Source organism: Polypterus senegalus, chromosome 1, assembly GCF_016835505.1.
Source record: "Polypterus senegalus isolate Bchr_013 chromosome 1, ASM1683550v1, whole genome shotgun sequence".
Lineage (NCBI taxonomy): Eukaryota > Metazoa > Chordata > Cladistia > Polypteriformes > Polypteridae > Polypterus > Polypterus senegalus.
Genome location: NC_053154.1, coordinates 321,956,313 through 321,970,092, shown reverse-complemented (window position 1 = coordinate 321,970,092; position 13,780 = coordinate 321,956,313).

The window sequence follows — 13,780 nt, the reverse complement described above, 5'->3', positions numbered from 1 at the left end:
TATAGTGTCTACAAGCTCTTCCTTTGCATATCTATCTATCTATCTATCTATCTATCTATCTATCTATCTATCTATCTATCTATCTTATATAGTGCCTTTCATTATCTATCTATCTATCTATCTATCTATCTATCTATCTATCTATCTATCTATCTATCTATCTATCTATCTATCTATCTATCTATCTATCTATCTTATATAGTGCCTTTCATTATCTATCTATCTATCTATCTATCTATCTATCTATCTATCTATCTATCTTATATAGTGCCTTTCATTATCTATCTATCTATCTATCTATCTATCTATCTATCTATCTATCTTATATAGTGCCTTTATCTATCTATCTATCTATCTATCTATCTATCTATATATCTATCTATCTATCTATCTATTATATAGTACCTTTCATATTTATCTATCTATAGTGCCTTTCACTCTATCTGTTGTGAAAGAAAAAAACTACTTGAAAGCTATGAAGGGGTAAAAGCTTAAAATCTGTTCTGCTATTGTAAAAGGTTATTAATACAGGCACCTCTTTTAAGACAAGGTGAAGTAAGGAAAGCAAGGAAAAAATAAAAAAAAAAATAAAGATGACTTTTTCTTCTTTAGGACATGTACACAAAAAAGAAATGGCTAGTCGATTTGCGCAGTAGAAGATGAAATGATAAGATGCTGTTTCATAAGTAAGGGGGAGGGAGGAAAATAACTAAAAAAAGTTGACCAAAAAGTGAAATGTGCTCTTCTGCCTTGCAACGCATGAATCCTATGTACTTATCTGTGACTGAATAAAAGCTGATTGATTGAATTATCCCTGTCTTCCTCAGGGCACATTTTCATACAAATAGTGCAGCTCAAAGTGCTTTACATGATGAAGAAAGAGAAAAAATACAAAATAAATAAGAATTAAAATAAGGGAACACTAATTAACAGAATAAAAATAAGGTCTGATGGCCAGGGAGGACAGAAAAAGAAAACTCCAGATAGCTGGAGAAAAAATAAAATCTCCAGGGGTTCCAGGCCACGAGACCACCCAGCCCCATCAAGGCATTCTATTTAACATAAATGACCTCAATCAGTCCTCATGGTATTCAGGGTTCTCGTGGAATAACTTGATGATGACGGTCATGTTGACTTCTGGCCTTTAATCCATCAATGTAGGGACATCACGGTGCTTTGATCAGGTGGTGGTGGCGCAGGTCGCCACCCCAGAAAACCGGAAAAAGAACAGAAGAGAAAGTAGGGGTTAGTACGGATTTTGAATATGAATACCATGAATAATAATGATAATTAATTGAATATACAGAGCACAAGGATTAAACTAAAATGAAGTTATGAGAAAGCCATGTTAAAGTAATGTGTTTTCAGCAGTTTTTTAAAGTGCTCCACTGTATTAGCCTAGTACAGTTGTGTGTCATCAGCACAGCTATGGTAGTTCACGTTATGCCCTGAGATAATCTGACCTAATGGAAGCATGTAAATCGAAAAGAGCAGCGGACCCAGGATAGAGCCTTGTGGAACACCATATAGAATATCAGGGGTCTTTGAAGTATAATCACCACAACTTACAAAGAATTTTCTACCTGCCAGGTAGGATTGAAACCAATTTAAGACACTACTAGAGAGGCCCACCCATTGACTAAGGTGATTTCTAAGAAAATTGTGATCAATGGTATGGAATGTGGTACTAAGATCTATGGCCTCTGTCTGCATTTACCCACAAGTCATTTACTACTCTAATGAGTGCAGTTTCTGTACTGTGATTTGTTCTGAAACCCGACTGAAACTTATCAAGAATAGCATGTATATTGAGATGGTTATTAAGCTGCATAATGACTGCTTTCTCTAGAATATTACTTAAGAAAGGCAGGCTAGAAATATGTCTAAAATTTTCAAAAGCAGAGGAGTCAAGATTATTTTTCTTGAGCAGGGGTTTAACTACAGCAGTCTTAAGACAGTCTGGGAAGACCCCTGTATCTCATGATGAGTTTACTATGTCAAGAATGTTATCAATTATATAGTGCATTTCTATCTATCTATCTATCTATCTATCTATCTATCTATCTATCTATCTATCTATCTATCTATCTATCTATCTATCTATCTATCTATCTATCTATCTATCTATCTATCTATCTATCTATCTATCTATCTATCTATCTATCTATCTATCTATCTATCTAACCATGAAGAGAAGACAGCTCTGTCTCAGCAGCCATATTGAAACAGGATGGCTTCCTGGGCCTGTGCAGATGATTAGCTGACCAGGAAGAATCAAATATAACTACAAGTTATTGCACTTCCTGAAACAACACATCCAGAATTATACTGTATGTCTGCTTTGGATTGTAACCAATACTTACAGTGTACTCTATTTCTTTATAATTTGGGCATAGTACCTATAATATATAATTAATTAAAAGTGCAGCTCTCCCTCTTGTTTGTTCTACTGCCCTTACAGCTCCTTGAAAAACTGCTGCATGCCTCCTGAAGAGTGATGAAATGAAGAGCAATTGTCCCCTGTGTACCTGCACGGCTTTAATGTATCATTGAGTAAAGCAAAGGAAGTGTGACAAGAGATCAAGTGTTCCTTATTCTACAAAGAGACTCTAAAACATCCTGGACACATGTGTTGGTACCCTTAGAAAAGATCACAAATATTTGAGTGGTTTTCCAAACTCGCTGTTTTCTTGAATTCATATCTCAGACGTCTTGCAATTGTGCAATCAATCATTCAGCTGATTTAAAGGGTGAAAAGCCGTCTGTGACGATGTGACTTCGGCTCCACGCTCCCATCACTGTTCGGAAGCCCTTGAACCGAACACCGTCGGTAATATCACCGAGTTGAGCTAGACAGTGAAGGCAACAACTGAGCAAGGGGATGGTATACATGTGCAAAGTGCTATTATTAAAAAGACAATCAAAAACAGTGTTCAAATAAATAAAGTGCAGTGATTCCAAAACTGTTCAAATAAATAATCCAATACAAAAAATGTGGAGGTTAAAAACACACAAAAAAACAATCCTTAAAACGAGAGGTTAAAATGTTCCTACGGGAAGCAGTCTTTAAAAATCCTGCCAACAACAAGCCCGGTGCTTCTTCTATGCTAGCGTCTCACCTGTTTCTCCCAGTTGGACTTTGCAGCAGGCAAAACGCTCTCTGCAGCTGCTCCTTTTCATATCTCTCACACACAGGTCTGGAGACCTCCCAATCCTGGCTTCGGTCTGGCACTCATCCCAGGCCTGAGACTTGAACTCCTTAGTCTCCAGGACGCCCACACCAAGGACTGTAACACCAAGCCTCGTGACTCCCGCTGCCTTTCCGTTCTTCTGCGGCCAGTCGCCTTTCCCTGGTCACTCCCGCTACCTGGTCGCTCAGCGGGAGCAACTTCCAACTCCAATGCCTGGGTGTCGGCCTAACACCCAGCTTCCTCGCAGCTGCCCACAAGCGCTCATTCACTCGCCCACACGTTCCTTGTCTCTCTCTCACTGACTTGCTTCCTTGCTCCCTGTAACCTCCGTCCTTTTCATTTCATTTTTCATTTTCATCGATCTTTTTTCTTGTTCTTCCTCCAACCGACTCATGCTTCTTTTTATATTGCGAGGGGCCATAGCAGCTGCAGCACATTAGCCACGGGAACAATCACGGATGTGGGCAGTCCCTCACCTGTGCACTCGGTGAGAAACGCCCACACCGCAGCACGCCCCATGGCTTGCTATGGCCCAATGCCCCCTCGCTAAGCTGCCGCGAGAGTGGTGATTATTTATTTAAAAAATGGCCTTTGCTCAGCGAGCTGTGGACCCATAACACCACACCGTCACTCTGCCTTTTGCTGTCATCGTGTGTCCCACACTGAACATGGACCAGAGATAGCAAAGGAGAAAGCTGCCAGAGGAGATCAGAAAGAAAATGAGAGACAAGTATGTTAAAGGTAAATGCTAGAAGATCTTCAAGCAGCTTGATGTTCCTGTGACAATAAATGGAAATATTACTAAGACGTTTAAGGTCCATCAGACTGTAGCCAACCTCCCTGGTTGTGGCCGCAAGAGGAAAATTAACCACAGAATGGGCAGAAGGATAAGTGAGAATGGTAGAAAAAAAAACTCAAGGACAACTTCCAAAGAGATACAAGCTGAACTCCAAGGTCGAGATCCATCAGTGTCCAATCGCACCATCTGCCTCTTTTTGAGTTACGGTGGGCTCTATGATAGAAGACCTAGGAGGAACCCACTGTTTAAAGAAAAACATAAAAAAGCCAGATTGTAATTTACTAAAATGCACCTTAACAAGCCACAGTGCTCCTGTGAGAATGTTCTTAGGACAGATGAGACAAAACTGGAGGTCTTTGGCAGGTCACATCAGCTTGGTGTCCACAGATGAAAAAAATGAAGCTTTGAAAGAAAAGAACACCTGATCTACTGTGAAACATGGAGGAGGCTCAGTGATGTTTTGGGCTGCTTTGCTTTGTCTGACACGGAGTGCCTCGAGTCTGTGCAGGGAACAATGAAATCTCAAGACCATCAAGACATTCTGGAGTGAAACGTCCTGCCCAGTGTCAGAAAGTTCTATGTCAGTTGCAGGTCATGGATCATCCAACAGAACAATGAGCCAAAACACACAGCTGAAAGCAACCAAGAATGGTGAAGAACCAATCATTGGACTACTCTGATGTGGCCTTTTATGAGCTCTGATTTGAGTCAATTGAACATCTGTGGAAAGACCTGAAACATGCAGTGTGGAGAAGACCCCCGTCAAACCTGACCCAGGAGGAGCAGTTTGCTCAGGACGAGTGGGCCGAACGACCTGTGGAAAGGAGCAGAAGTCTCATAGAGAGCTCTGGGAATTGCTGTAGTGATTGAAAACTCTAAAGGTTGTGCAACCAAATATTCGGTTAAGGGTCCCATCATTACTGTCCATCCCATTTTCATTTGTGTTAATACTTCAAATATTCTGTTGAATCAAAACTCTAAAGCAAAGTCTGATTTTTGTTGAATAAGGAATAAATAATGATGAGGGCCAATTACTTTTTTCAGTTATTTTAGAGTCAATTGTGGGATCATCTTAGTTCATGGAGGTTTACCAACAAATTTGTCCAAGTCTGTAAGTATAAAACATAATGTAACATATGAATTCTAAAAGCATGGGATGTGAAATATTTTGTTGAGGCCTACACAATAAAAATGGTAAAAGGAAGAAAATGCAGTCACCTACGACTCTATACGACTAAATTGAAGTTTTCAAAATTACAAAAGGAATTAGTACAGTGGATCAAGGCTGTTTACTTCAAAGGAAATTCTTCAACTAGGCCGTGATTGGAAACTTGTTAAGGGCAGATTTGACACAAATGGGAAGTTTTTCTTCACGCACATGGGATAAATTATCAAGTAGTGTGAGTAGCTGGATATCATGGCCGGCCTGTACACTGGTACTGTGAGTGGTGTGCAGAGAGGAAGCAAAACCTTTGTGTTTTTTGCAGTTGGTTCTGGGGTTCATCAGGGGTCTGTTCTGCTCCTACTCTGTCCAATGTTTGTATGGACTGGGTGTTGGGCAAGGTCGTGGGGTCCAGCGGCTGTGGGGCATCTGTTGGTGAAGAGAGATCCACTGATCTTGACTTTGCTTTAATTATCTTGTGGGCATAGTCATCAGCAGAGTGTCGACCTCGTCGAGAGGTTTAATTACCTTGGCAGTGACATTCATGTCTTTGGTAACTCTTCCAATGAAGTCAGTAGACGGATTGGGAGGGTATGGGGGTCATGAGGTCGCTGGAAAGGGGTGTGTGGTGCTCCCGATATCTATGCAAAGGGACGAAGGTCCAAGTCTTTGGAGTACTGGTGCTTACAGTCTTGCTATATGTTTGCGAGACATGGACGCTATCCAGTGACCTGAGACTAAGACTGGACTCCTTTGGTACTGTGTCTCTCCAGAAAATCCTTGGGTACCATTGGTTTGACTTTGTGTTGCTCATGGAGTCCCGAATGAGGCACATTACCTGCATTGTGAGGGAGCATCAGTTACGGCACTAAGGCCATGTGCCGCAATTCCCTGAGGGTGAACCTGCTCACAGGGCCCTCATTGTTGGGGACCCAAGTGGCTGGAAAAGGCCAAGAGGTCACCCACGTAACACCTGGCTGCAGCAGATTGAAGGTCATTTCTGGAAGGTGTGACTGAATGGCATATCATCCTGGGGGGTTGCCAACCGGAATTCCGAGCTGTTTTGTCGCGTGGTGGGTGCAGCAACGTGCTGTACCAGTGCATGCTCCCCAACTTGACTGGACTTGGCTTGTAAGTAGGAGAGCAGGAGAGTCGGACTCTACGGCCCTACGCGACTTGATGTTATGTTGGACGATCTTGGTAAATAGGATGAACAGGTTTATTGGGCTGAATGGCCTGTTCTCGTCACAATTCTTCTAATGTTGGAAGGACCATGTTATCAGGTGGGCTGATGAGTTTAAGTTTTGAGAATACAATTAGTGAACGGAAGCCATTGAGGATATTGATTGTACCTTCTGGTAGCCACTGACACAAATGCTATTAAAAGTGTCATCCTATCGTTATGAAGGCTTCATTCCGGTGACGTGAATTTCCTTCATCTCCATTTTCACCAGCTCTAGGGTTATGTCAGACTTAACAAGAGAAAACAATGGGTTTGATTTTACCTGAAAGTGCCAGTTGTGACAAGTAACTCCTTGTCGGTGCCAGGGACTAGTCACAAATTTAGTTGGGAAGACTAAGAAAAGGATTGGAAAGGAAGAAAGTCGCCCTCATATCTCCTGTCGGAATCTCCTGCAAGGCTGATGAATCTTATGGTTGTGTAAGAAATAGTCGACCATTGTGTTGATCATGCAAGAAGCTGTATAAAATAAATATTAATTCAGGTCCTATTCCTTGTAATGAGTTTTTTTTTTAAAAACGTTAGAACAATCTAGACAAGAACAGGCCATTCAGCCCACCAAAGCTTGCTAGTCCAATCCACTTAATTCTTCCAAATAATGTCAAGTTGAGTTTTGAAAGTACCTAACGTCTTACTGTCTACTACTTGGTCATTTATTCCAAGTGTATGTGGTTCTCTGTGTGAAGAAAAACGTCCTAATGTTTGTGTGAAATTTCCCCATAACAAGTTTCCAACTGTGTCCCTCTGTTCTTGATGAACTCATTTTAAAGTCACCGTCTCAATCCATCCATCCTCTTCCGCTTATCCGAGGTCAGGTCGCGGGGGCAGCAGCTTAAGCAGAGAGGCCCAGACTTCCCTCTCCCCGGCCACTTCTTCCAGCTCTTCCAGGAGAATCCCAAGGCATTCCCAGGCCAGCCGGGAGACATAGTCCCTCCATCGTGTCCTGGGTCTTCCCTGGGGCCTCCTCCCGGTTGGACGTGCCCGGAACACCTCACCAGGGAGGCGTCCAGGAGGCATCCTGATCAGATGCCCGAGCCACCTCATCTGACTCCTCTCGATGCGGAGGAGCAGCGGCTCTACTCTGAGTCCGTCCCGGATGACTGAGCTTCTCACCCGATCTTTAAGGGAAAGCCCAGACACCCTGCGGAGGAAACTCATTTCAGCCGCTTGTATTCGCGATCTCGTTCTTTCGGTCACTACCCACAGCTCATGACCATAGGTGAGGGTAGGAGCGTAGATCGACTGGTAAATTGAGAGCCTTGCCTTACGGCTCAGCTCTTTTTCACCACGACAGACCGATGCAGAGCCTGCATCACTGCGAATGCCGCACCGATCCGCCTGTCGATCTCAAGCTCCATTCTTCCCTCACTCGTGAACAAGACCCGAGATACTTGAACTCCTCCACTTGGGGCAGGATCTCTCCCCCAACCCTGAGAGGGCACTCCACCCTTTTCCGGCTGAGGACCATGGTCTCGGATTTGGAGGTGCTGATTCTCATCCCAGCCGCTTCACACTCAGCTGCGAACCGATCCAGAGAGAGCTGAAGATCACGGCCTGATGAAGCAAACAGGACAACATCATCTGCAAAAAGCAGTGACCCAATCCTGAGTCCACCAAAGCGGACCTCTTCAACACCCTGGCTGTGCCTAGAAATTCTGTCCATAAAAGTTATGAACAGAATCGGTGACAAAGGGCAGCCCTGGCGGAATCCAACTCTTACTGGAAAGGGGTTCGACTTACTGCTGGCAATGCGGACCAAGCTCTGACACCGGTTGTACAGAGACCAAACAGCTCTTATCAGGGGGTCCGGTACCCCATACTCCCAGAGCACCCCCCACAGGATTCCCCGAGGGACACGGTCGAATGCCTTTTCCAAGTCCACAAAACACATGTAGACTGGTCGGGCAAACTCCCATGCACCCTCCAGGACTCTGCTAAGGGTGAAGAGCTGGTCCACTGTTCCGCGACCAGGACGAAAACCACACTGTTCCTCCTGAATCTGAGGTTCGACTATCCGACGGACCCTCCTCTCCAGAACCCCGAATAGACTTTTCCAGGGAGGCTGAGGAGTGTGATCCCTCTATAGTTGGAACACACCCTCCGGTCCCCCTTTTTAAATCAGTTGACACCCGTCTCAATCCACTGCACTAATTTCCTTCATAATTTTAATCACTTCAGTCAGGTCTCCTCTTAATCTTCTTTTACTTAAACTCTAAAGGCTCAGCTCTTTTAATCTTTCCTCATAACTCATCCCCTGTAGCCCTGGACTCAGCCTAGTCGCTCTTCTCTGGACCATTTTCTAGTGCTGCTGCGTCCTTTTTGTAGCCTGGAGACCAAAACTGCACCCAGTACTCCAGATGAGGCCTCACCAGTGTGTTATAAAGCTTGAGCAGAACCTCCTGTGACTTGTACTCCACACATCAAGGCGCTATATAACCTGACATTCTGTTAGCCTTCTTAATGGATGCTGAACACTGTCTGGAAGTTGATAGCTTAGAGTCCACTATGACTCCTAAGTCCTTCTCATAATGTTCTCCTACGGTATCATGTCGTCTCACTTTATGTTGGGCATCATGGCTCCAAAACAGATAGTGAAGGAGAAAAATAAGTCCAAGGAAAACTGAAAGGTTGTCATTTATTTGAATGTGAAACAAGAAGTGATGAATTCCAGGTAAAGCGCTTTATTAAACCTTAAGAAGGTTTGTTTTGATGATTTATGCTATTCTAAATAACCAGCAACAGTGTACTACACAATAACGTGCAGTGAATACACTTGACTTGAACATTCGTAGTTTTCCTCCTCCTTTCTCTGTACGTTTAGCATTCGTTTGCTCAGAGGTTGATGCGTTTGCTACTTCCTGAGCAGCTCTTCTTTTCTCCACCCTAGCTGCCCGCTGCTTCTCTTCTTCCATCTGCATCTTTTTATGTTAAAACTGATTAATTTTTAGTGTTTGTATTGCAATTACTTAGTATGTTTTCTTAATTTTTCACTTAAGCTGGCACTTAAGTCTTCAATCTGCCTCAAGAATGATTCAAGATATGAAGTGGTGAGGGAAGTGACGGTGAAGGTGGTAAGGATGAGAATGGCGCTCGTACGCATGCGCCACATGGCTGCCCTACTGGCCGCTGCCGAGAGTTGATTCAACAATAAAATAAAAAGAGTAATAAAAATCATCACCCCAAAAGCGGATATTAGACGTCACGTAGTATATGTGTACCACATTTCAGATCGATAGATCAACCGGTTTGCGAGCTACAGGTGATTTAAAATCCTGGACAGACAAACGGACAGCCACGGTAGCGTATTACACAAGAAGATAACTAATTCTGTAAATGTTCATGTAGCTTGGTGCTATTTAAACAAAAAGCAGGGCTTTTTTTTTGGGCCAGGGAAGGCTTAAAAATGTCACCCATTTAAATGAAAATGAAAAGAGAAAATTCACTCAAGTTGAGGGGTTTTCAGGAATGCATCCACTCCTTCTTCAATTTGGCCAGCAGGCATCACGTGTTAGCGTCCAAGACACAGTCCTGAAGACCACTGTTTCAAGTGGCAGTTACTTGGCTCAGACTTCAGTCATTGTTATAGGAATCACACATGAAAAGAAGGCACCCTGAATTATTTTAAATTGGTAAGAGCTATTTTTTTTACTCTATAGATATACAAAATGGGGGCAGCACAATGGTGGCACTGCTGCCTCACAAAAAGGAAGCCAAGGCTCCAGTCCTGCTTGACCCCTGTGTGCACTTTGCATGTTCTCTCCATGTCCACCTGGGTCTGAATTGGCGATGCTAAATTGCCCCTGACGTGTGTATGTGTGCGCTCACTGTGTGGTGGGCTGGCACCTTGTCCAGGGATTAATCCTGCTTTGTCTTCAGTGCTTGCTTGACTGAGCTCCATATTCCCTGAGACCCTTCTCAGAATAGGTGGGTTCAGAAAAAGATAGATGGATCAACGGATATAAAACAAGGAGAGATCTGACATTTACTTGTACTTAAGTAAAGGCGCTATAAAAATAAAATGAATAATAATTAGTATGTATTATTATTATTATTATTATTATTATTATTATTATTATTATTATTATTATTATACTTTAAACTTTTACTTGACTTGATTTCATTTTTCAGGCAGGTGTATCCACTTTTATTCAACTATGGCTGTTAAGAACGTGACACAACACCTCTGGGAAAGCCAACAACGCAAGAACAACACAATAAATAAATAAATACATACATACATACATACATACATACATACATACATACATACATACATACATACATACATAAATGTGTTATTAATATGACAGTTCGTCTTGTTGGTGCTGTGTCGGTGAATCTTGATCTAAAGAACGAATGTGACGCGTACCAGAACGCCAGACGCCTAGCGTACAAGGGTGTCGGTGGTCTCTGCCTTTTTAGCGTTACGGATTGCTGCGTCTATCACAGTGTGGGGCTAGTTAGGTCCTACAGTTTGACTTGTAATGTTGAGACCCCCATACTCCATGCGATGAAAAATAAATAAAGGGACACGGGCTTGTGCCGCCAGACAGACCGCCAGAGTCTCTCCAGCTCCAGCTCGCGCTCCTGCCGGCTCATGTGACGTACAAGCAGACCCCAAATGAGCGCGAGCAGCTCAATACTCCTGTTGCCCAAACCTTATCTAAAAATACCTTAATGAGGCTGAAACAACTAAGTACTTGTTTCACGAAGAAACCCTTTATTAATGATCGCGCTCGCAGAGAAAAACACTAATTATTAGACCCAAAGGGATCTTTTATGTTTCGACTAGTCTGGACCACACCAATTAATACAACAATTATTACACCGCCCGACGGCGCAGGGTTCACTAAGCCACCAAGCTTCTAATGACTGGGGGGACGGCGGTCCCAAACGAAACGGTTATCACCCCGGAGTGTATGGCGCGTCAGGCACAGGCCTCCCGAACAGGGCGACGTAACTACATGGAAGGAAGGCAGTCAGTCACCGGGGCAAGCGTCGGCGGGAAGGGAGGATCGTAGGAGAAGCATTTCACTTTAGTGAAGCTAATGACAACAGCGATAACAAACGGAGTAGCAATCATTAGACCGATTTAGCCGAGAAGCGGCACCCAGCAACTGCAGCGGCAAAAAAACATTTAAAGTGCGAACCGCGCAACAGAAAACTCACCGTTAATTAAGACACGATGTCGATCGCGACTGCACCATGGCCTGTTATTAGTCAGTTCTTGTTGGCCCTCCGAATCATCATCATCATCATCATCATCATCATCATCATCATCATCACAACAATAACAACAACACTAACAAATACTGTATAACAGTAAAAATAATAATAATCTGCGGTGGGCTGGCGCCCTGCCCGGGGTTTGTTTCCTGCCTTGCGCGCTGTGTTGGCTGGGATTGGCTCCAGCAGACCCCCGTTACCCTGTGTTAGGATATAGAGGGGTGAATAATAATAATAATAATAATAATAATAATAATAATAATAATAATAATAGGCTAGGGGAACTGCTAATGCTAAAGTTGTCACTGATGTGTGTCGGTGTGTTTGCCCTTCGATGGACTGGCGACCTGTCTGGGTGTTGTTCCCGCCTTGTGCACGGTGCTCGCTGGGATACGCGACCCTGCGCTGGATAAGCTGGGTGGAGAAAGACGACGATGAATAATAATAATAATAATAATAATAATAATAATAATAATAATAATAATAATAATAATAATAATAATAAAAAGTTTAATGCATTTTTACGCCAGTGATCGTGGAGTTTCAGTCTGTATTCTGAATAATATTAACAACAACAAACACTATGAAAAGAAGAAGAAGAAAAAGAAGAATAGTTAACAATTACAGAACAAAAAATATAACTCTTTACATTGTGCACTTGAAAAAGAAGAAACAACGTAGAACGTAAATAATAAGGACTGTAATGTATAATGTTAATAAACAATCTAATAAAAGGAATAACAAGAGAATGAATAAAATTATGGATATCAGCCAAAGGAAGAAGACTATGATGATGACAAGAAAAAATAATATAAATTGTATTATTATTATTAGTAGTAGTAGTAGTAGTGGTAGTAGTAGTAGTAAAACAATTAATAATAATATAGTTATTAAGATGTAATTTATATTTAAATTAACAATTATAACAACAACAACAAAAAACATTGAAAGACCATGCATAATAGTAATAGTAAAAACAAAAATGAGAAGATGTGCACAACAATAAAGGGAAAATATCGCAGAAGGGAAACGATAACAATACGCTCATAACAATAATAGTAAAAAGGAAAATAATCGAAATATTTAAAAGAAATTTGAAGGAGATGAGTCAAAGAAGCAATAATAAAACTAATGCCACTGAGACCATGAAAGAATATGTAAGAAAATGAAATTAAGAAGAATAAGAAGATCATGTACTGTATAGCAATAATAGCGAGAACAAAAACATGAATATTGGCACAGCAATAAAATATTGAAGAAGAAAAATAATAATGATATGATCATTATAATAATACTAATAAGAAAAATGACATATGGAGAGAAATAATAATAATAAATAATAATAATAATAATAATAATAATTAAGATTGTCAATCATTTACCATTAATAAAATTAGGGGGACAGTATGTAAAATAATGAAATTAAGAAAGACACCAGTAATAACAATAATAATAATATTAACAAGTAGAAGAAGATCATGTATAGTAATAATAGTGACAACAAAAATAAGGAGAGTGGCACAACAATAAAAGTAAAATATTAAAGATGAGAAATAATAATAATGTGATCATTATAGTGATACTAATAAGGGAAATAACATATGGAAAGAAAACATAATAATAATAATAATAATAATAATAATAATAATAATAATAATAATAATAAAGATAAAGATAAATCATTTACCAATAATAAAATGAAGACGAGAATATGTAAGATAATGAAACTAAGAAAAACACAAGTAAGAAGTAAAAACAACAATAATAATAATAATTATGAACATGATCATCATTATCATCATCATTATTTTTGCTGTTGTTGTTATTGCTGTTAAAACAACAAGAAAAAAAGACACCATGCTTAGCAATAATGGTGAAAACAGAAACAACATATGGACAACAATAAAAGCAGAATATTGAAAAAGGGAAATAATAATAAGTGATACAGCTAATAAAAACAAGAATATGATGAAACTAAGAACAGCAGTAACAACTATAATAATAATAATAATAATAATAATAATAATAATAATAATAATAATAATGTATAAGAGGAATGTGAGTGAAGGCAGTACAAGTCCTTATGACAGATTTCCAGTGGATATTTGGTGAATTTCATTTTAAAAGCACACTTTTAAATTTTTATTTTTAAAACGTCTTAA